Below are 23,092 nucleotides of genomic sequence, written 5' to 3'. Positions count from 1 at the left end.
ATTCTATCTGTGGAAAGTTACATGATTCCTTTAGACAAACAAACATGCGGAAAAATTCCTTTAGAGCGTGTAGATGCTTGGTACACCTAATACGTTGAGGTGACAAAAGATATTGGATACTTCCTAATATCTTGTCGGACTTCCTTTTAGCCGGCATATTGCAGCAACTGGACGCGTCATGGGCTCAACAGGTCTTTGGAAGTCCCCTGAAAAAATATTGAGCCATGTTACCTCTATAGCCACCCATAATTGTGAGTGTAGCCGATGCAGGATTTGGTGCACGAACTGACCTCACGATTACGTCCCATGTTCGATGGTATTTGTTGTGACTTAGCAAGACAGCCAAGTCACAACGAGAGGATAAGCTCACGCAGATTGGCGTGAGGTCTGGAACAGTTAAAAGGAAATGAGAACTTAGAAAATGGACACAGTTGCTGTAATACTTAACTTTAATCCACATTTGTAGAACATCGCTCTTAATGATACATGCTTCACAATATTAATTATCAAAGCTATGGCGCCTTGCTAGGTCGTAGCCAATGACTTAGCTGAAGGCTTTTCTAACTATCGTCTCGGCAAATGAGAGTGTATTTGTCAGTGTGGCTTCGCTAGCAAAGTCTGCTGTACAACTGGGGCGAGTGCCAGTACGTCTCTCTAGACCTGCCGTGTGGTGGCGCTCGGTCTGCAATCCTGACAGTGGCGACACACGGGTCCGGCGTATACTAATGGACCGCGTCCGATTTAAAGGCTACCACCTAGCAAGTGTGGTGTCTGGCGGTGACACCACAGTATTCATGCCGGGCGATCTGCGTGGCCAAATCATTCGCTCGAACTGTCTAGAATGTTCTTCAAACCAAACACAAACAGCTCGGTGACATGTCACATTAGCATTAACGCTAATTACATCATCGTTTGGAAACATGAAGCCCATGGTTGGATGCAAATCATCTCCAAGTAACCAAACCATTTCCAGTCATATATGGATTCAATTGGACCAGAGAACACAGTCCCCTCCAGTAAACGCAGTCCGTATCATTATGGAGTTACCACAAGCTTGAACAGTGCCTTGTTGAGAACTTGGCTCCCTGGCTTCGAGGGGTCTGCGCCACAATCGAACGCTACTATCAGCTCCTACCAACTGAATTTGGGACCCGTCTGACCAGGCCGCCTTTTCCCAGACGTCTAGAGTCGAACCGATATGGTCAAGAGCACAAGAGAGGCGCTGTAACCGATGTCTTGCTGTTAGCAAACGCACTCGCATCAGTTTGCTGCCGTAGCCCACGAACGTCAGATTTCGCCGCACTGTCCTAACGCATACAATTTCTGCGGAAATACGATGAGGTGTTGCTTGTCTGTTAGCACTGACAACTCTACGCTAACGTCGCTGTTCTCGGTCGTTAAATGAAGCCCGTCACCTACTGCGTTGTTCGTGGTGAGAGGTAATGTCAGGAATTTGGTATTTTCGGCACACTCTGTGGATTTCGGAATGTTGAATTCCCATGTATCTAGGTCCAACTACACTCCTGGAAATGGAAAAAAGAACACATTGACACCTGTGTGTCAGACCCACCATACTTGCTCCGGACACTGCGAGAGGGCTGTACAAGCAATGATCACACGCACGGCACAGCGGACACACCAGGAACCGCGGTGTTGGCCGTCGAATGGCGCTAGCTGCACAGCATTTGTGCACCGCCGCCGTCAGTGTCATCCAGTTTGCCGTGGCATACGGAGCTCCATCGCAGTCTTTAACACTGGTAGCATGCCGCGACAGCGTGGATGTGAACCGTATGTGCAGTTGACGGACTTTGAGCGAGGGCGTATAGTGGGCATGCGGGAGGCCGGGTGGACGTACCGCCGAATTGCTCAACACGTGGGGCGTGAGGTCTCCACAGTACATCCATGTTGTCGCCAGTGGTCGGCGGAAGGTGCACGTGCCCGTCGACCTGGGACCGGACCGCAGCGACGCACGGATGCACGCCAAGACCGTAGGATCCTACGCAGTGCCGTAGGGGACCGCACCGCCACTTCCCAGCAAATTAGGGACACTGTTGCTCCTGTGGTATCGGCGAGGACCATTCGCAACCGTCTCCATGAAGCTGGGCTACGGTCCCGCACACCATTAGGCCGTCTTCCACTCACGCCCCAAATTCGTGCAGCCCGCCTTCAGTGGTGTCGCGACAGGCGTGAATGGAGGGACGAATGGAGACGTGTCGTCTTCAGCGATGAGAGTCGCTTCTGCCTTGGTGCCAATGATGGTCGTATGCGTGTTTGGCGCCGTGCAGGTGAGCGCCACAATCAGGACTGCATACGACCGAGGCACACAGGGCCAACACCCGGCATCATGGTGTGGGGAGCGATCTCCTACACTGGCCGTACACCACTGGTGATCGTCGAGGGGACACTGAATAGTGCACGGTACATCCAAACCGTCATCGAACCCATCGTTCTACCATTCCTAGACCGGCAAGGGAACTTGCTGTTCCAACAGGACAATGCACGTCCGCATGTATCCCGTGCCACCCAACGTGCTCTAGAAGGTGTAAGTCAACTACCCTGGCCAGCAAGATCTCCGGATCTGTCCCCCATTGAGCATGTTTGGGACTGGATGAAGCGTCGTCTCACGTGGTCTGCACGTCCAGCACGAACGCTGGTCCAACTGAGGCGCCAGGTGGAAATGACATGGCAAGCCGTTCCACAGGACTACATCCAGCATCTCTACGATCGTCTCCATGGGAGAATAGCAGCCTGCATTGCTGCGAAAGGTGGATATACACTGTACTAGTGCCGACATTGTGCGTGCTCTGTTGCCTGTGTCTATGTGCCTGTGGTTCTGTCAGTGTGATCATGTGATGTATCTGACCCCAGGAATGTGTCAATAAAGTTTCCCCTTCCTGGGACAATGAATTCACGGTGTTCTTATTTCAATTTCCAGGAGTGTATCATTCTGCGTTCAGAGTCTATTAATTCCCGTTGTGCTACCATAATCAATCGGAAATCTTTTCACACGAATCACGTGAGTGCAAATGACAGCTCCGCCAATGCACTGCCCTTTTACACCTGGTGTACGCGATACTACCGCCATCTGTATACGTGCATATCGCTATCCCACGACTTTCGTCGCCTCTGTGTAATCTTACTGTTTGGCTTTACATGGAATGACAACAAAATTTCCTTCTCACGATGTTTACAGACCGGGAGTACTGTTTATAACAGAGTGCGCTCGTATTCAAAGATGATATTATTCGTTCAAAAAATATCGCAGTGCAAACAAACATTTCATTTTTCTTTTGTTGAGCTTTGTCACCAACGAACTGGTTAAATTTCACTAAACTGCGTCTTTTTCATTTGGCTCAGCGCTATCAGGCGCACGTCTTTCAGTATCCGGCTGTTTTAGCCCGATAACACCAAGATGCTTTTTATCAGTAGTTACCAGCCTATCGTACGACTTATTCGTTTTACACGGATAACCTGACCCGGATCTTAGGTGCAGCTGTATAAAAGCGATTTCTGCAGTCGTGCACGTTCAAAGAGAATGAACACGACCTACAGAAAACGCCTTGATTAAGACTGCAAGTGTACTGAAGGTGAGTGCTGATGTTAAGAATGTTGTTCATTCGAGTTTTGTTTGTCATCTTACTTGCAAACTGTTAGCTATCCATTAATTTGCCTAACTATTGTATTGAATCACGAAAAAGATTGGTTGAACAATATGTCGCTTCATTCTGGTTGTGGGTTCGGTAGACGCTTTTGGCGAAAGGTCACCATAACCATCTTGGCTCCCATGCACGCCTCAAGGACCAATCCGTATCCCCACATGTCACCATGTCTACGCTTCTGTTTCTCACACCTTGCCTCGATTCCCGCAACAGAGTTAATTAGACAAACGTTTCCAACCCATTTAATGCAACAATCACTCGGTCTTGAATATCAGTAGATTGCCAATGGCGGCTCGTGATTTCATATTCTGGGTGTTCAGAAATTGTTATATTCAGGTAAATGAAAGAGTGTGAAATAAATAGCATCTGCTGTATAACTGTTACGCTTATCAACATATTTATACAATTACAGCCACTGTCAATAATAATAATATAAATAATAGTAACTGCGCCATACCAGTCGCGTATGCGCAAAAGCTCCTTGAAACCAGCACAGCTTAAAGTGTGTTTACGACCCTGATACCAAGTTTCACGGACTCTAGAGGAGTAGCAATGTGGAATTGTGCGGTAGATTTAGTGCCGTGTACTTGAGGTTACTGCATCATACTAAGGAATATTACTGGTTAGACGTTACTAACGTCATTAAAAGGCCAATTTTTTTTTTACAAACAAAAAGGATTTGCACAAGACAACTTGAAGATTCCTGGCTTCATTGTTTTAATGCCGTAGTTCACTAGTTGTTGAAAATCTAGCGTTATCAGTGCATCTTCATTTCTCTTTATCCAATCGACCGAGAGACAAAACCTAATATTGCTTGAGAATGTCCTTTGTAGCTACAGAAGTATATATATAAATATATATAAGTTTTGCATCACCTCGGTTCCGAGGGCTCCGGATCCTGTACAGAAAATTGGAACAGAGATCAACATAAACATCATTTCTGCCCATTTTATTCCTCGCGAAAACCACACATTGCATGTCGTACCACCAAACAGTGAGACCTACAGAGGTGGTGGGCCAGATTGCTGTACACACCGGTACCTCTGATACCCAGTAGCACGTCCTCTTGCATTGATGCATGCCTGTATTCGTCGTGGCATACTATCCACGTGTTCATCAAGGGCGCTGTTGGCCCAGATTGTTCCACTCCTCAATGGCGATTCGATGTAGATCCCTCAGAGTGGTTGGTGGGTTACGTCATCCATGAAAGTCCTTTTCAATCTATCCCAGGCGTGTTCAATAGGATTCATGTCTGAAGAACATTCTGGCCACTCTAGTCGAGCGATGTCATTATCCTGAAGGACGTCATTCACAAGATGTGCACGATGGGGGCGCGAATTGTCGTCCATGATGAAGAATACCTCACCAATATGCTGCCGATATGGTTGCACTATCGGTCGGAAGATGGCATTCACGTATCGTACAGCCGTTATGGCACCCTCCATGACCATCAGCGGCGTACGTCTGCCCCACATAATTCCACTCCAAAACAGTAGGGACCCTCCACCTTGCTGCACTCGCTGGACAGTGTAAGGCATTTAACCTGATCGGGTTGCCTCCAAACACGTCTTCGACGATTGTCTGGTTGGAGGCATATGCGGCACTCATAGGTGAAGAGATCATGATGCCAATCCTGAGCGGTCGATTCGGCACGTTTTAGGGTCCATCTGTCCCGCGCTGCATGGTGTCGTGGTTGCAAAGATGGACCTCGCCATGGACGTCGGGAGTGAAGTTGCCTATCATGCAGCCTATTGGGCACATTTTGCGTTGTAACACGACGTCCTGTGACTGCACGAAAAGCATTAAACATGGTGGCGTTGCTGCCAGGATTCCTCCAAGCCATATCCGTAGGTAGCGGTCATCCATTGAAGTAGTAGCCCTTGGGGGGCCTGAGCGAGACATGTCATCGACAGTTCCTGTCTCTCTGTATCTCCTCCATGTCCGAACAACATCGGTTTGGTTCACTTCGAGACGCCTGGACACCTCCCTTGTTGAGAGTCATTCCTGATACAAAGTAACAATGCGGACCCAATCGAACCGCGTTATTGACCGTCTAGACATGGTTAAACTATAGACGAGCCGTGTACCTCCTTCCTGGTAGAATTCAAAAAAGTTTCATTCTTTTATTTTCCCCAGTTACCAAAACTCCCTTATATATATATATAGGGTACATATATTCTTAGGAACAAAAATAATATGCAAAAAACAATGTCATCTATTTTAAAACTTAAGTATAATACCGCAGAAACAAACCTGAACTTTTATTCCATTTCTTTGTGTTTTGCTTTTGACTTGGCAATTATAAGACATGTTTACTATTTAATCGTGCATTTCGGAATAATGAAGATCATAATTTTCAAGGCAGAGAAGAATACTTTCAACAGTATCAACTGAAATTTTATTTCTCTCGTCCGTCTACTGTACTTCCAACAAAGAAAATGTTCTTTGCACGTTACTATTGTCTACTGGTATAGAAAAAAGGTACTTGCACATGTTTTTCCAGTATGGAGACTGTAATAAAAAGTTGGAATGGTTGGACCATAGTGATTTGGTTAACAAAAGTGCATCATTCTTTTATTTTCAAATATCCCAGCAACTTTTACATCTTTCCATTTATGCATTTTTTCCATATTCATACACAAAAACGCCAACTATTTTTAGTGGTATTGTCCACAGTTTCAAATAATCAGTCGTGTTTTTTTTTTTATAAATTTTTGCTACTACTTCATGAAAGATGTGAATTTGTTTTTTTGGAGATTACTCCATTTTCTTTGCTTTTAGTTAACACTGTTTTACCTTTAGAAGGTAAAAAGTGAAATTTCAATTTTTCCATTGCGATTTCTCTGTTGATGTAATAACATTTCTATATGACTTCCTTTTTCCTCCTGTTTTTAATACTTGGAAATGAAAGGTGCTATATTGCTATGAAGAAACCCAAGACAGACCTCACTGAGAGAATTTCTGAAGAAGTCTGGCAGAATGTTGGGTGCTTTTTCTTCTGATTAAAAAAAAAAAAGGAAAAGATTTTAAGGCGTCGATTTACTTTATAATAGGCTCGATTGCTGGTAACATTAACATCCATCTCGTTTTAGAATGTGAAAGGGGAGTTTTATGTTCTATATTAACAAATTCACACAAACTGTTTAGCCTTTCGTCCTGACAGTGAATATGTCAAAACAATTAAACAATTTTTGAATTATTTTATCATTGTCACATGATAATTAGTTTTCATCACGTTACTTTCCATTCAGAAGGTTGTTGCACACGGCGACTGTTATATTGACTTGTAAATAATAGATTTCAGCTATCAGTCATCATTTTGAAATTTTATTGGCAGATCTAATTTTCAGCTAGAAACTAGCCATTCTCAATGCACTATCATTTTTGATCAATGCATGTAATGCCTGTTGGTCGGGTTTCATCCACACTTCATTGAGAATTTTCTAGCTGAAAATTAGATCTGCCAATGAAAAAATCAAATGGACGACTGATAGCTGAAATCTACTATTTACAAGTGATAATAAGTTACCTGCTGTTTGTAATGGGTTGCGTAGTATATGAGCAGGGCATCCAGTTCTTTCAACATCTGCTCCAGCTTCTAGTTTTAGTTTATTATATACGTTATTAGTACCATGTCTCTCTTGTCCTCAAAAATTGATGTTAGCACTGCCTCCCCAAGATCAATGCATTTCTTCACATTAGTTTTTAAATAATTTAATATCTGTCCACAAAAATTGACCATCATATTTAGGGTGTCTCATCTTAAACTTCCCAGTTAATGTACGTTTGTGTCTATGTTGGTAAAATATTGAATCAAATGTGAATTTTTCGTTTTTATGGTTATTTGCGTCGGTTCTAATGATATAAAACGAGCAGCTTTGAAGTTCACTAGGAATGAGATCAACTGAATGAGGTGGAAGAACTTGCTTAATCGAACATGTTTTTGTTCCAACTGAGGCACACTGAGTGGCAATTTTTGTTTCATTAAATATTTTTGGTATTAGCATATTAAGGGGGTCTGTAGAAGTAAAAGACTGATGTTTACTGGCCACGTGGTACGCAAAACACAAATCTGCAGCAATAATTTTTCTCTTCTGCTAAGCTGCAGTGATTTACAAAACAATTTGTGAGAGCTTCATTTGTACATGAGGATGGTACGTTGGATTCTTTCCAACGTGATCTTTTGTATCAGTGGTTCCTCCATGACTGATACTTAAACATGTTTTACAAGTTTGCAGAAGGCTTCATATTCTGCTGTGCTTTTTGTTAATAATGGAATATTCCTCGCTATATCTGTCGAAATTTTTGCACTTTCCTTTTAAATTTGGGACATGGCTGGAAAAGACAGCAATAACCCGAACCTCGGCGCGTACGATTGCAGAATAAGTGTTGCGAGAGCATCACTGTGAGAAACATGGCCCGCTGTGAGTCTAGTAGAGAGGTTGCTATCTGTTCGACAGTGCAGACATTGTTAACAATGAAAAAGGCGATAAACCGGGACATTTGAACGTCTCAGAAAATATAGCCAGGCACCGGGACTTGAAATGCAAAACGATGAATTCCCAATTAATTTGGACATATGGCGACCCCAAGCAAACCATTCAACACCATTAAACTACTGTAAATGAAACATCAGAAGAAACAAGTTATTGTAATAGGAGTTACTGTGTTTCCACCGACAAATACAATATTATAGAATCAGTACTCAGAGCATGAAAAACAGAACAAAATCCGAAGTAAAGTCAGGAGCAATATAAACATGGTACAAAGCGTGTCCAGCCAGTCAGCTGCGATATCATCGGTGCCTACTCTTTGCCTATATAGGCTTACTATGTGAGTGAATGACTATGCCACCTAGTGATAACGAGTTCTGTATTACACAGGAATTCATAAATAGAAACAAATCAGTCAATTGTACAGAAAAATACTTTCATTGTCCAATATGTAGCCATACAATTATTTTGCCATCATATATAGAATAATACTTACAAGACAAAGAGTATCTCTTTGTACATAAATGATGTCTAATCATACCTAGTGAAGGCGTGTCTGGAGACGCCACGAACACCTGCGGGGTGCTAACCTGACTACTGAGCGCCATATGGACCGACAAACGGGAGTGATGTTCCGAGGTCCCATTTATTTTCATAGCAGGACCCCTTTCATTGTCATCCGCAGCAACCTTACAGCACCGCGACACATCGACGAATTCTACTCTCCGTTTGCTCCTCTTCATGGCAAGCCATTCTGGGCATATATTTCAGCAAGATAATGCCCTTCTGCACACGGTGTGAATTTCCAGTGCTTGTCCTCATGCATGCCAAACTCTACCTTGGCTAGCAAGGTTGCCATATCCCCCCCCCCACCACACACACACACACAACTGAAAACGTTTGCAGAATATGCGCAGGGCCCTTCTTCAACCAGATTGGGATTTTGACGATCTAAAGTTCAAATTGGAGATAATTTGGCACGGTATCCCTCACGAGGATATCGAACAACTTTATCAAGTAATGTCAATGTGAACAGCTGCTTGCATATGTGCGAGAGGTGGAACAATGCGTTATTGATCTGCTCAATTTATGAAGTTATTTCCATTGAATAAATCATCCATTTTTTCTGAATCTGTAATAATTTATTTGTCAGTACATGTACAACACATGTGCCGATTTTTGTCCCATTCGGCCAGTCGTTTTGTTTTGTCTTACATGACACGTAATGCAACCTGAAGGTACCGTCAGGTCTCGCTGGCTGTAACTTTGTACATGTACCGTCATCAGGCATGTAAGTGATAAGAGATTCTACTCTGCTTGGGATGTAAATTGACCGCCAATGCGCATGAAACTTCGTGCTCAATGTCGTTGCCTGGCCTGGTAGTGTATATAATAGGCGTAAACAGCATCAGGTGGCGAGTGATCACCATGAAGGATACGGAGATGCCTCTTGCTCGTGTGAGGCACCGTTATCAACCACTCTCAGAGTTTCTAATGAGCCTAATTATGGGTCTACATTGGGTGCCTGGTCGAATTGTGCAATATCTAGTTTTGTGGAGCATTCGGATGTCACGGTGGCCCGATACTAGACTGCATGGATCGTGAGGACAGACGCTAAGGTTTCAGTCGACCACATCTGACTACAACAAGGGAGAACAGCTGTACTGTGCACCAACCACATAGCGCATTGTAATCAGAGAACAAGTAATTCGAGAACAAGTAATAGATTCCCTGTAACGTTCTGTGTCGTCCCACACCATTGATCGGAGACTAAGGTGCGCGTCATATATCTTGGCGGCCGAGTTTAGGTTCGTTCTGCGCATTTGACGTCACAAATCACAGTCAGCCAATGAACAGAGAACGACGTTGCCAGATCTCGACTGCAGTGCAGAGCACGGACGAGTGTCTTCAATTTTAGAAACGTTCAGTCATAAATGAAGTAATTGAACAAAAGCAATGTCTTGATAGCAGACTTTCTTTTATAGAAAGTTTGGAAAAAGCATTCTTTACACCAATTGCTTCATATTCTATTAATTAATTAAACCAAACAAACAATAAGCCTCCTAATTCAGGCGATAGCAAGGAAAGGTGTTTGTATCAGTCTCACGAACCGCTTTTTCGCAATAAAGAACAGCAGTAATTGTTTATTTCCTATTGTACTTCGACGCAACGTGAGTAATTCATAGTCATCCCAACAGTGTTTGTCGGTATTTTGCAAACGTTTAGAGTGCTCCAGGAGATGCCAGAAATGAGTAGCTGCGTTGGCGTATTGGTTAAGGTGTTGGGCTGCTAATCGGAAGATTCTGAGTTCAAGGCTTGTTGCATACTAAATATTTTATTTATTTAAAAACAATAGCGAAGTGTCTTACTTAATGAATTTTATTCGTTTGAATGTAATGTTTTGAAATTTCCTTTGCTTCATTATAATCATAATAAGTTTTCAGTTTTTGTAATTTTCTCCTCCAATATTTCTTTTCACAGCAATTAAAAACAACGAAAAGGCAAACATACAATACTCATGTTATCCGTTTTGTTTGTATATCGCCTCTTCCGCAGTCGCTGTTTTACTATTCATATTGAGATATATTCTTTTGCGGCAGTACTAAAAGTATTATTTAGAGCAGAATTTCGGCTCGTACGTTGCCGAGCTATTTGATTGTCTGACGGAATTCTTTGCTTCGCTGCTTTGGCAACATCATATTCAATGGTTTCGTCGACTGATCTATGTTTTGGCAAGTATTTGCTGTCCGTTGTGACAAAAACAAAATGTTTGCGCACTGTGCCTCACTGGCAATATATTTTAGTTTTATGTTTTATTACGTCCAAAATTCAGTTTTGTGTACTTCGCCAACTTCGTTTTAATCAGAACATTTTAGAAAAAAGCGAAATGACTCTGGTATAAAGAAAGTTTTGTTACAGTTGCTAAAGATAGAATATTTCCCAATGTATAAACACTGTTTATGTTATAAAGGGTGTTCATTTTATGGGGACATTGAAATCTCTTGAAAACGACACACAGAGCCAAAAGAAATCCTAATGAAAATTAGTTCCTCCCGGAAGGGGACATCCAATTATAACAAATTTGACTACAAATTCGTCGAATTTGGTATCATTGGATGTCCCCCTCTGAGACAAAAAAAATTTAGTTATAAATTTGTTTGATCCGATGTGTAGATCTGTGGACATTTCAATGTCTCCAATTAAAATGAACACTCTGTATAGTTGGAACCATGAACGACTGCGGTCGATTTAAGGCTCGTTCTACGCACCTGACGTCACGCATCCGCTGACAGCCAATGAGTGTTCAGTAGTTTTCTGAACGGTCTGCTGGGAATGTCTTGGCGAGTGCGAGTGTTAAATGTGATTGTAGTTATTCTTTGGTGAATTTTTATCGCATTTGTTGCAAGTTGTCATGGCTGATAATGGTGGTAAGCGACAAACTCTTCATAAACAGGCGAGGGACATAATTTACCGGATTCACGCTTTTTTCAAGCGCGAAGCAGAAAACGGTGGACCTATCACGGATGTCGCCAGATCTCAGGAACGCACTGCAGAAGCGATAGGCGTTAGCTTGAGAACCGTTCAGCGGATTGCCAATGAAGGAAAGTTATCTACGGAGACCTGTGGAAGCCCACTTTTCAGATCGCCAGGGAAATATCGCACTCGTAAGAGGACTGTAACTAATTTAGATAATTTCGACAAAGGTGTTCTAAGACGAGAAGTGCTCAACATGTACAATACAGGCGAATTTCCTACTGTAAAAAAAATCACTGTGAAAATGCGTGAAACAATAAATTTTAAAGGTAGCATGACTTCAATGAATAGACTACTTAAAAACATTGGATTCAAATATGTACATACAAATGACGGAAGAAAGTTTTTAATGGAACGTAGTGATATCGCTGCTTCAAGGGCACAGTTTTTAAGATGTATTATTGAAGTAAGAAAATCCGGGAATAAGAACATTTTTTTCTTGGACGAAATATGGGTGAACCAAAATCACACAAGGAAAGCGTGTTGGTAAATGAGTGATGGTTCGGGTGGGTTTAAAGTACCAGTTGGTAAAGGTGGCCGAATAATTGTGCTTCACGCTGGTTCTGCTTCTGGAGTCATTCCAGAAAGCAAATTAGTGTTCCGGGCAAAATAGAGAAATTCAGGGGATTATCATTCAGAAATGAACTCTGAGACATTTAAATTGTGGTTTAGGAATCAGTTTCTCCCTTACTTGCCTGCAAACTCGGTGATTGTAATGGACAATGCGAGTTATCACTCTGTTGTTGTTGACAAGACACCCACAACAAGTACAAAAAAAGCCGATATCATGTTATGGCTTGCAAGTAAAAATATTCCACATACTGCCAACCAAACTCGTGCTGAAATGTTGAATCTTGTAGTGCTTCATAAGCCTCGCACAAAAGTTTATGAAATCGATTGTATTGCGCAGGAACATGGACACACAGTTTTGCGTTTGCCACCGTACCATTGCCAATACAATCCGATAGAGTTCATTTGGGCACAAGTGAAAGGGTATGTCGCAGAACGAAACGTGACATTTAAAATTGCCGATACAGAAAGGCTTCTGCACGAAGCACTTGACAGAATTACTTCTTCAGCATGGGCTGAATGTGTTCGGCATGCACAAAGGCTACAGGAGGAGGACATGGACAGGGAAATTGTAATTGACAATCTGCTTGAACCCATCGTCATAACTCTAAGACCTGATGATTCGGACTGCGACACTGACTACAGCGGTGCACAAGACTATCGCAGCGATTGACAACAATGAAGGGTAAGGCACATACACAATAATACTCATGTTCTCTTTCTTGTTTTTGTTCCACAGTTGCAATTTTACCAATGGTATTGAAATATATTCCTCTTCTGCAACTGTAATAAGCGTCTTATTTAGACCAGACGCGTTTTTCTCTTTTGAAGCATCTTCATTGGACAGCATTTTGTCCCCTCCATTGCCAAGTCACCTTTCGTAGTTTTGTGCTGAGGTAACACAATATTCAACGTTTGTGTCGGCCGATCAGTGTTTTAGCAAATAAATGCCTTTTGTGTGTGCCACACACAAAAATTATATTTGACATAGCTCAGAGCACTGATACACAGTATATTCAAGTCCTAATGTTTTTGTAAGTCCACAGTTTTGTTTAACGTATCTTGTGTACTTCCTTTTGATTGATTGAAGTGCTTTAAAATAAAGTCAAACGCGCCCGGTGTAAATAAAACGTTTATTACAGTCGCGAAAGACGGAATATTTCTCAATATTACATACGACACCAATCTGGTACTTAAATTAAATGAGATGTTGTTATACAGTAAATTTTATATGAAATTTAGGTATCTTGTCCACATTTCATTCTCAACATTGTGGTAACTACAATCGAACATACGGAAAGTATACGCTATGAACTTTACCTCTGCAAACTCTTCAAAATTTCGTGCAATGGTTTACTACATTTAATGCTGCAATATAACTGCGTTGAAAATCGAAACAAAATTAAGTCATTTATGGGGGGAAGGTATCAGTCAAGAAGATGTGTCAAAATCAAATTTTTGGGCCAAATAGTTTTTGTGAAATCGAATGATAAGTGTGTCAAAGCAGTCGGAACACTATGTGTCTGCACAGGCCAGCAGTGCAGTGGTTACAAAATCGCGCACGGCGTGGAATGCGGGGAGCACGTCTCTGTAGCAGCGAAAGGTTTAATGCGGCCGTGGTGGCTTTACTTCATAAACTGCGCGCTCCCCCCTAAACGTAAGTTTGAGAACTACACTGCTACGGCGCTGCTTCTCTTGGCGCGTACAACTGGCAACGCTGCAATCTCCCGCGTCTGGGCGGGCATGCGCGAGCCGCCAAGATAAATGAATTGAACTATAGCAGCAGACAGACTAGTGAATTACCATTGTCTGCATAGGCTGCCGTTATCACCACAACAGAAACAGCTGGGTTTAGGGTAGTACCGTGCCTAGCAGTCACGGATTTTTGGTGAATAGCGTTGCATTGTGTTTAACGATGAATCGTGGTGCTATACTTCCCCCGATTACTGTCGTGAATCAGCGTAGTAGCGACGCGTGGAGAGGATCTATTCTTCCTATGGTTTGAAGAGGAACAGCAGTGGTACTCCTGACGTCATGCTGTGGGAAGCCATTGAATATGAATTCAGATCATGACTAGTAGTCACTGACGAAACTCTCATAGCGCAACAGTATGTCAAAGACATCCTCTGCCCTTATGTGCCACTTGTCACGCATAAAATCAATGCATGGGTGCATATTTTTACATGTCTTCATGATGCTGAGCTACTGCCCAGCCCAGCATGATCCGCAGAGTAGGAGGGCATGAAAGTGAGATGGGGAGGAAGAGATGGCCAGTCAGTTGGGGAGCAGGGGATGTACAGAGAGAGATGTGTAGGAAGAGTTCGACAGACGGAGGAGAGCGAGGTATGGGAGATAGGTAGAATTTAGAGAGTATTGGTCAGGAAGCGGGGGAGGAGATGGAGAGAGGGATTCTGCAGGAGGAAATGGAGAGAAAAAGGGGGGGAGAGGAGACAGTCATAGAGAGGGGGGAGAAGAGATGGACAGAGCTAGGGGCAGGACAAAATGAACAGACAGGCAGAGCAGTAGATATACAGAGAAAGGGGAATAGGATCGGGAGAGAGAGAGAGGGGTGTGGGGGAGACTTTTGCAATATATGAGTCGTACAGGTACATGAGCGAAGACATGGCTATAAGGATAGTACATATCAGATAAAAGCGATGCTAGCGCAGTAACTACGGTGTTAGTTTGAACTAACAACTGCAAACAGCACATGGGAAGTCGACCACTCCGTTGTGAGGAGGCAGTATTAGGTAGTGGACGGGCGGCCATAGTGTGGCAACGTTGTTGTGCCACGAGTCACAATGGAATAGTATCTCTAGAGCAGTTGTTCAAGACATTGTTCAGAATGTTCTGAAGAACAGAAATATGTATGCAAAATTTGCCCCATTACACCCTGACTGCAGAATGAAAACACCGATACGTGAGCGCCTGCCACGATTTGACTAAAACGAAATACGTGAATAAAACCAACGCGGTTGGCGAGGCTTTATGTTATCAATAAGAACCAACCACAGTAGACAAAGTACAGAAATTGACATGAATTGTCAACGCTTTGACAATGTAACCAACAATGAACCCAGTGTGACGCACAGTATGAACAACATCAGACATAAGGACTTCCCTGGCAGTTCCAAACGGTTGTATGAGGGTTCTGTGTCTTTTACTCTAGTAGGGGGAGACTATACAGAACACCTGAAGCATCCAAATGACATGCTTAAGTTATCTTTATTTTTTATTAATCCAGTCTCGAAATTTTCGGAATTCCATAGTATATATATACTGAGGTGACAAACGACACGGGATAGCGACTTGCACATATACAGCTGGTAGCAGTACCGCGCACACAAGGTATAAAAGGGCTGTGCATTGGCGTGGCTATCAGCTGCAGTCAGATGGCTCCATTGAAAAGGCTTCCAACCTGATTACGGCCGCACTAATGAAATTAACAGACTCTGACCGCGGAGTGACGGTTGGAGCCAGGCGCATGGGACATTCCGTTTCACATATGGTTACAGAATTCAGTATCCTGCGATCATCTGTGCCAAGAGTGTGCTGAGAAAATCGCATTTTAGGCATAACCTCTCACCAAAGAAACGCTGTGACCGACGGCCTTCACTTAGAAACCGAAAGCGGCGGCGTTTTGCACGGTGGTGTCAGTGCTTACAGAAAATCAACACTGGCTTAAATAACCGGAGAAAGCAATGCAGGACGTACGACGAATGTATCTGTTAGTATAATGAGGCGTAATATGGCGTTATTGAACTATGGCAGCAGACGACCTTCGCGAGTGCCTTCGCTAACGGCACGACATCGTCTGCAGCACCTCTCCTGGGCCCGTGACAGTATCAGGTGACTTTAGACGACCAGAAAAACCGTGACCTCGTGAGAGGAGTACCGATTTCAGTTAGTAAGATCTGATAGAAGGGTCTGAGTGTAGTGTAGACCCCACGAAGCCATGGATCCAAGTCGTCAACAAGATACTGAACAGGCTGGTGGTGGCTCCGTGATGGTTTGGGCTGTGTTTACATGGAATGGTCTGGGTCCCCTGGTCCAGCTGAACCGATCATCGCCTGGGAATGGTTACGAACCGCTTCTTCGAGGTCATATGAAGCCATTCATAGACTTTATGTCCCCAAACAAGGAGGAAATTGTTGTGGAAGACAATGCAACATGTCACGGGGCCACAGTTGTTCGCGACTGGTTTGAGGATCACTCTGAACAGTTCGAACGAACAATTTGACCACCCACATCGCCCGTCATGGATCCTATTGAACATTTATGCAAGACAATTGAGAGGTCACTTCGTACACACTATCCTGCACCGGCAGCACTTTCGCAATCATGGATGCCTATGGAGCAGCATGTCTGAATATTTCTGCAGGGTACTTCCAATGACTTGTTGAGTCCATGCTCCGTCGAGTTGCTGCACTACGCCAGGCAAACGGAGGTCAGACATAAATGTGCAAGTGTGTGTGAATTCCTACGGGACCAAAATGCCGAGGTCATCGATCCGACACACACACCCATGTCCGAGGGAGGACTCGAACCTCCGGCGGGAGGTGGCGTGCAGTCCGTGACATGGCGCTTCAACCCACGCGGCCACTCCGCGCGGCTGGTCCGACACGATATTGGGAGCTATGCCATGACTTTTGTCACTTCGGTGTGTGTGTGTGTGTGTGTGTGTGTGTGTGTGTGTGTGTGTTTGTGTGTGTGTGTAGCATATGAAAAAGAGAATCGATGTATGCCTGCAACATGGCATAGAGGCTGTTTCTCGCAAAGAACACCGGACTAAAAATCAGTTATCCCTAGGAGATATCACTTTAATGACGTGTAACAAAGCCTCTAACACTGAAAATAACGTCAATTCGGTGGGGAAGGGAGGTCATAATGTGCTTCTGGTCGTCCGTATACATTTGAAGGCAACTAATAATTATAAGTAAACCGATTGCTGCGTTTCGCCCGCTGTTTCAAACAGCCACAGACGTGTTATTTGGGATTAAGAGGAGTGACTTATCGGACCAACCGAGGTGTTCGTGAAGTCAGGAACGTATTCAACCCTGTAACACGGCCCTTCTCGTCTTAGCGGACGGGAGCATCTACAACATACTCATGTTTAATGTGGGCGGGAAGCTTTTAGGAAGATGAATTAGCAGGAGAGCCGGAAAGGAAAAGATCTGGAATGTAAGCAATGGCACAGGAAACCTTGAAGGGCAGAGGACAAGGAGATTGGCAACCATTGCTGGAGACAAACAGATGATGCACACGTTTATTAACAATGTCAGTGATGTTAACCCTCTGCATCTCATTAAGTCATTTGTACGTTTTATTCATAGATGACACTAGACATTGATGAGTGGCCCACAAATGTCAACATTTTCACTTTCAGGGCATTGGCATTACGCCTGTCCCGTCTTCTCGCGTCTTTGAAGACATTTATTTCCATAGGGAACATATTTTATGACTTGTCGCGGTAATCGCCGGTCTGACAGTCTTTCACATCGTCCTTCTGTTTATCTCTATTTATTTCTTTATTTGTTTACATAATCTAATCATATTTGGTCTTTCAGTCCCTCTCTTACACCGGACCAGGGTTTCATGCATACAGCGCCTTTCTTATATCACAGTTACCTAAGGCATAACAATAATTTTAAGAGCAATAAAACGATCTGAGTGTCTGTAGAGACAATTTGAATAAATAGTACTGACGAACAGCTAATAAACGAAAGTTGGTAGGCGTGCTTCTACACCTGAAAGGTGATGTCTGATCAAATTTCGCACCAGTCGCATAAAAATGGCTCTAGTAGGGCCACTGTGAGGATGCAGAACAGGTTTTCTGTAAATACACGCTGTAACGGTCGTGAACGTTAGTACCTATGAGACCGGACATGCTGAGTTGATGTTAGTCAAGAAGTCCTTTTAGGCGACAAAGACTCCATTATCAACATCTCACTCAGTCTGAACGAGGTCGTCTAATAAGGCTATGAGAAACTGGATGTTCCTTCTGCGATACTGCAGAAATACTAGGCAGGAATGTAGCCACTGTACATAACTCCTGGCAGCGATGCTCACGAGAATGAACGGTCGCAAGAAAACAGGGATCCGAACTGTCACGTGGCACTGACGAGAGTGAACACCATCTTGTTCGGCGTATGTCAATGGCGTATCGTACTGCGATTGCAACAGCGCTTTGAGCAGCAGTTGCCACCATAGTGACACAACGAACTGTTACAAATCGGTTACTTCAAGGAGAGCTCCGAGCCAGATGACCTGTAGCGTGTATTCCACTGACTCCGAACCACCCCCATTTTCAACGTGAGTGCTGTCAAGCGAGAGCTCATTGAAGGGTAGGGTGGAGCTATGTTGCGTTTTCTGATGATAGCTAGATCTGTTCGATGCCTCTGATGGCCGTTCGTTGCTTAGAAGGAAACCAGTAGAGTGCCTGAAACCAAGCCCTCTCCGTGCTAGATACGTTGCACCCATATTGGAGTTATCGCCTGGGGTGCGATTTCATATAACAGCAGGAGCACTCTCATGGTTATCCCACACACTCTGACTGCAAATTTGTAAGTCTATTTGCTGATTCGACCTGTTGTGCTGCCATTCATCAACAGCATTCCAAGGGGTGTTTTCCAACGGAATAACGTTCGCCCCATGTACCGCTGTTGTAACCCAACATGCCCTACAGACTGTCGACATGTTGGTTTGACCTGCTTTATCAGCAGATCTGCCTCCAATTGAGCACATATGGGGCATCATCGGACGACAAGTCCAGCATCATTCACAAACAGCATTAACCGTCCCTGTTTTGACTGACCAAGTGCAACAGTCATGGAACTCCACATCACAAATTGACATCCGGCATCTATACAACACAATGCATGCACGTTTGCATGCTTGCATTCAACATTTTGGTGGTTACATCGTTATTAATGTTCCAGCATTTCACATTTGCAATGGCTTACCTCTTGCAGTGTTAATCACTTAAATATGTTACCTGACAAATGTATTCCCGAGCTTCCATTACTTTACATTACCTACTTTGTGGTGTTGCGACATTTTCTTTCAGTTTATTTTGTGCACCTATAAATTCCTTTTATATTTGTCTCTGTCACCATTTTGTACACCAACACATCCTTTTCATATCTGTCTTTATTTTAATTTTGTTATTATTATTATTATTAGTAGTAGTAGTAGTAGTGTTATCATTATTGGAAGCAGCAATACCAGAAACACTGCCAGTATTAACTGGCTACTGAAAAGGTCTTGGAGAAAGTGGTTGATCGATGAAATAGGGGGCAGAGGACTTTCCTCAGCAGGGAACGGGTGTTTTGCCGTGTTATTCAGGCAAAAGCGTTAAGGTCGAGGAGGGATTTGAGGATAGAGTACGCTGATAAGGCAATAGAGGAGGCAGAGTGTGTGGAAATCTCTCTGCTTGTCTGTTCGTAGCCATATGATAGTGAAATATTATTAAAGAGCTGAATGTGACTGTTATATCGAACACAGGCATTCATATCCAGTTTCAGGTGCTGCAAGGTTTCCAGAGAAAGTCGTTGCAGGATAACATCGCTGTAATCGACAATTGGAAGCATAAGTTTTTGCACAAGTTTCTTTTTCAGATCAAGAAGGAAGATCTTTTTTATTTTTTCGTTGGGCATGGAGAGATTCTGATGCCTTTGTGCCGACTGCAATTATGTGCTCAGTCCAATTTAGATTTTCATCTACTGTTACCCCTGAACGTTTTGCTGTGGGAGAGATGTTGATATTGGTCCCATTTAATATTAAAGAAGCTAGGAATTCCCAATATTTCGGGATAATGAGCCTAGAATGACCAAATAGTGCCGCTTGTGTTTTGAATGGGTTCAGCTTTAACGCTTTATTCTATGCTCATTTTGATACCGCATACAGTTCAATACTGCCATTCTTGGTAGGTGTCTTCATGTTTATTGGTCTTCCACTAAGATACAACAGGAGGTCCTCAGTGTACATGTGAATTTGCAACGTGACAAAACTGATAATACAACATTGACTTACAGTGAAAAGAGCATAGGAGCTAATACCAAGCCCTGTGGGAAGCATGATACTGCCTACCTCCATTGTAACTTTATGGTGCCAGGCACAATGCACTGCTGCCGAGGCATCTGGTATGAGTAAAACCATTCCACTGTGAAATTTAGGCTGCTGAGTTTGGCAAGTAAAATGCCATAGTCGAAAGTGTCAAAAACTTTGCTAAAGTCTAAGAAGAATCTTGTGCATTCACTTCAAACCTGTGCTAAACTGTTGCCTTTATTAAGGCAGCCTGATTGGTATTCGTCTAGTAGGTTGTTTTTAGTTAAGTACTTTGTTAGCTGCTAGTGGACTACATATTGTAAGACTGTGGATAGTGCAGGAAGAATGCAAATAGATCGGTAATCATCGTTTATTGATTCAAATTCTCTGTTTAAATATTTACATTTTCGTTTTAGCTAATTTTATACATCCCTTCACAGTTCTTAGGGCTCTCATTTCAGATGTTTGAATCTTGTTTGTCTGTCGTTTGATGAGGGTCTAGTTCTCAGTGTCGTGGGTAAGTACATAAATTTTCATAGTTCCACAAAACTCAATTTTAATTTCTTTCCTCATTTATTTTTTAAAGTTCTGTTTACAGTATCATACTGATACAAGAACTTTACGATTTTTATGTGCATCTTTATCTTATAGATAATTAATTTAATGTCCAACATATTTAAAACGTTTTACTTTTTCATTATCTTTCTACTTTCCAAAATTGACAATTTTTAATCTTGTGTGTTCGACTCTTCCAAATGCCGTTACTTTTGTTTTCTCAGTACAGAACTATATATTATAATATTGGCACAGTAATTTCAGCATGCGGATAGTGCACTGAGTGCACTATCCAAAAATTACCTCGAGCAATTAAACAGAGAACCTACTCGTGGAGATAACATCTTGGACCTACTGATAACAAACAGACCCGAACTTTTCGACTCTGTATGTACAGAACAGGGAATCAGTGATCATAAGGCCGTTGCAGTATTCCTGAATATGGAAGTTAATAGGAATATAAAAAAAGGGAGGAAGGTTTATCTGTTTAGCAAAAGTAATAGAAGGCAGATTTCAGACTACCTAACAGATCAAAACGAAAATTTCTGTTCCGACACTGACAATGTTGAGTGTTTATGAAAAAAGTTCAAGGCAATCGTAAAATGCGTTTTAGACAGGTACGTGCCGAGTAAAACTGTGAGGGACGGGAAAAACCCACCGTGGTACAACAACAAAGTTAGGAAACTACTGCGAAAGCAAAGAAAGCTTCACTCCAAGTTTAAACGCAGCCAAAACCTCTCAGACAAACAGAAGCTAAACGATGTCAAAGTTAGCGTAAGGAAGGCTATGCGTGAAGCGTTCACTGAATTCGAAAGTAAAATTCTATGTACCGACTTGACAGAAAATCCTAGGAAGTTCTGGTCTTACGTTAAATCAGTAAGTGGCTCGAAACAGCATATCCAGACACTCCGGGATGATGATGGCATTGAAACAGAGGATGACACGCGTAAAGCTGAAATACTAAACACCTTTTTCCAAAGCTGTTTCACAGAGGAAGACCGCACTGCAGTTCCTTCTCTAAATCCTCGCACAAACGAAGAAATGGCTGACATCGAAATAAGTGTCCAAGGAATAGAAAAGCAACTGGAATCACTCAATAGAGGAAAGTCCACTGGACCTGACGGGATACCAATTAGATTCTACACAGAGTACGCGAAAGAACTTGCCCCCCTTCTAAAAGCCGTGTACCGAAAGTCTAGAGAGGAACGGAGGGTTACAAATGATTGGAAAAGAGCACAGGTAGTCCCAGTCTTCAAGAAGGGTCGTCGAGCAGATGCGCAAAACTATAGACCTATATCTCTGACGTCGATCTGTTGTAGAATTTTAGAACATGTTTTTTGCTCGAGTATCATGTCGTTTTTGGAAACCCAGAATCTACTATGTAGGAATCAACATAGATTCCGGAAACAGCGATCGTGTGAGACCCAACTCGCTTTATTTGTTCATGAGACCCAGAAAATATTAGATACAGGCTCCCAGGTAGATGCTATTTTTCTTGACTTCCGGAAGGCGTTCGATACAGTTCCGCACTGTCGCCTGATAAACAAAGTAAGAGCCGACGGAATATCAGACCAGCTGTGTGGCTGGATTGAAGAGTTTTTAGCAAACAGAACACAGCATGTTGTTATCAATGGAGAGACGTCTACAGACGTTAAAGTAACCTCTGGCGTGCCACAGGGGAGTGTTATGGGACCATTGCTTTTCACAATATATATAAATGACCTAGTAGATAGTGTCGGAAGTTCCATGCGGCTTTTCGCGGATGATGCTGTAGTATACAGAGAAGTTGCAGCATTAGAAAATTGTAGCGAAATGCAGGAAGATCTGCAGCGGATAGGCACTTGGTGCAGGGAGTGGCAACTGACCCTTAACATAGACAAATGTAATGTATTGCGAATACATAGAAAGAAGGATCGTTTATTGTATGATTATATGATAGCGGAACAAACACTGGTAGCAGTTACTTCTGTAAAATATCTGGGAGTATGCGTGCGGAACGATTTGAAGTGGAATGATCATATAAAATTGATTGTTGGTAAGGCGGGTACCAGGTTGAGATTCATTGGGAGAGTGCTTAGAAAATGTAGTCCATCAACAAAGGAGGTGGCTTACAAAACACTCGTTCGATCTATACTTGAGTATTGCTCATCAGTGTGGGATCCGTACCAGATCGGTTTGACGGAGGAGAGAGAGAAGATCCAAAGAAGAGCGGCGCGTTTCGTCACAGGGTTATTT

The 23,092-nt window shown here is 43.0% G+C and overlaps 1 protein-coding gene across 1 annotated transcript in view; it reads left to right on the top strand.

Moving 5' to 3' along the window:
* Window positions 1-3,462: 3,462 nt before the first annotated feature.
* The window catches only part of LOC124545746 (alpha-tocopherol transfer protein-like), a 50,068-nt gene continuing 30,438 nt past the window's right edge, over window positions 3,463-23,092 (top strand). Inside the window, exon 1 of the mRNA XM_047124688.1 lies at window positions 3,463-3,587. The gene's annotated coding sequence lies outside the window, so the exon portion shown is untranslated. The remainder of the gene's footprint in view (window positions 3,588-23,092) is intronic.

This window comes from Schistocerca americana, chromosome 8 (genome assembly GCF_021461395.2).
Source record: "Schistocerca americana isolate TAMUIC-IGC-003095 chromosome 8, iqSchAmer2.1, whole genome shotgun sequence".
In the NCBI taxonomy this organism is placed as follows: Eukaryota; Metazoa; Arthropoda; class Insecta; order Orthoptera; family Acrididae; genus Schistocerca; species Schistocerca americana.
The sequence above is the reverse complement of the archived record's forward strand: the minus strand, read 5'-3'. Positions and strand labels throughout refer to the sequence as shown.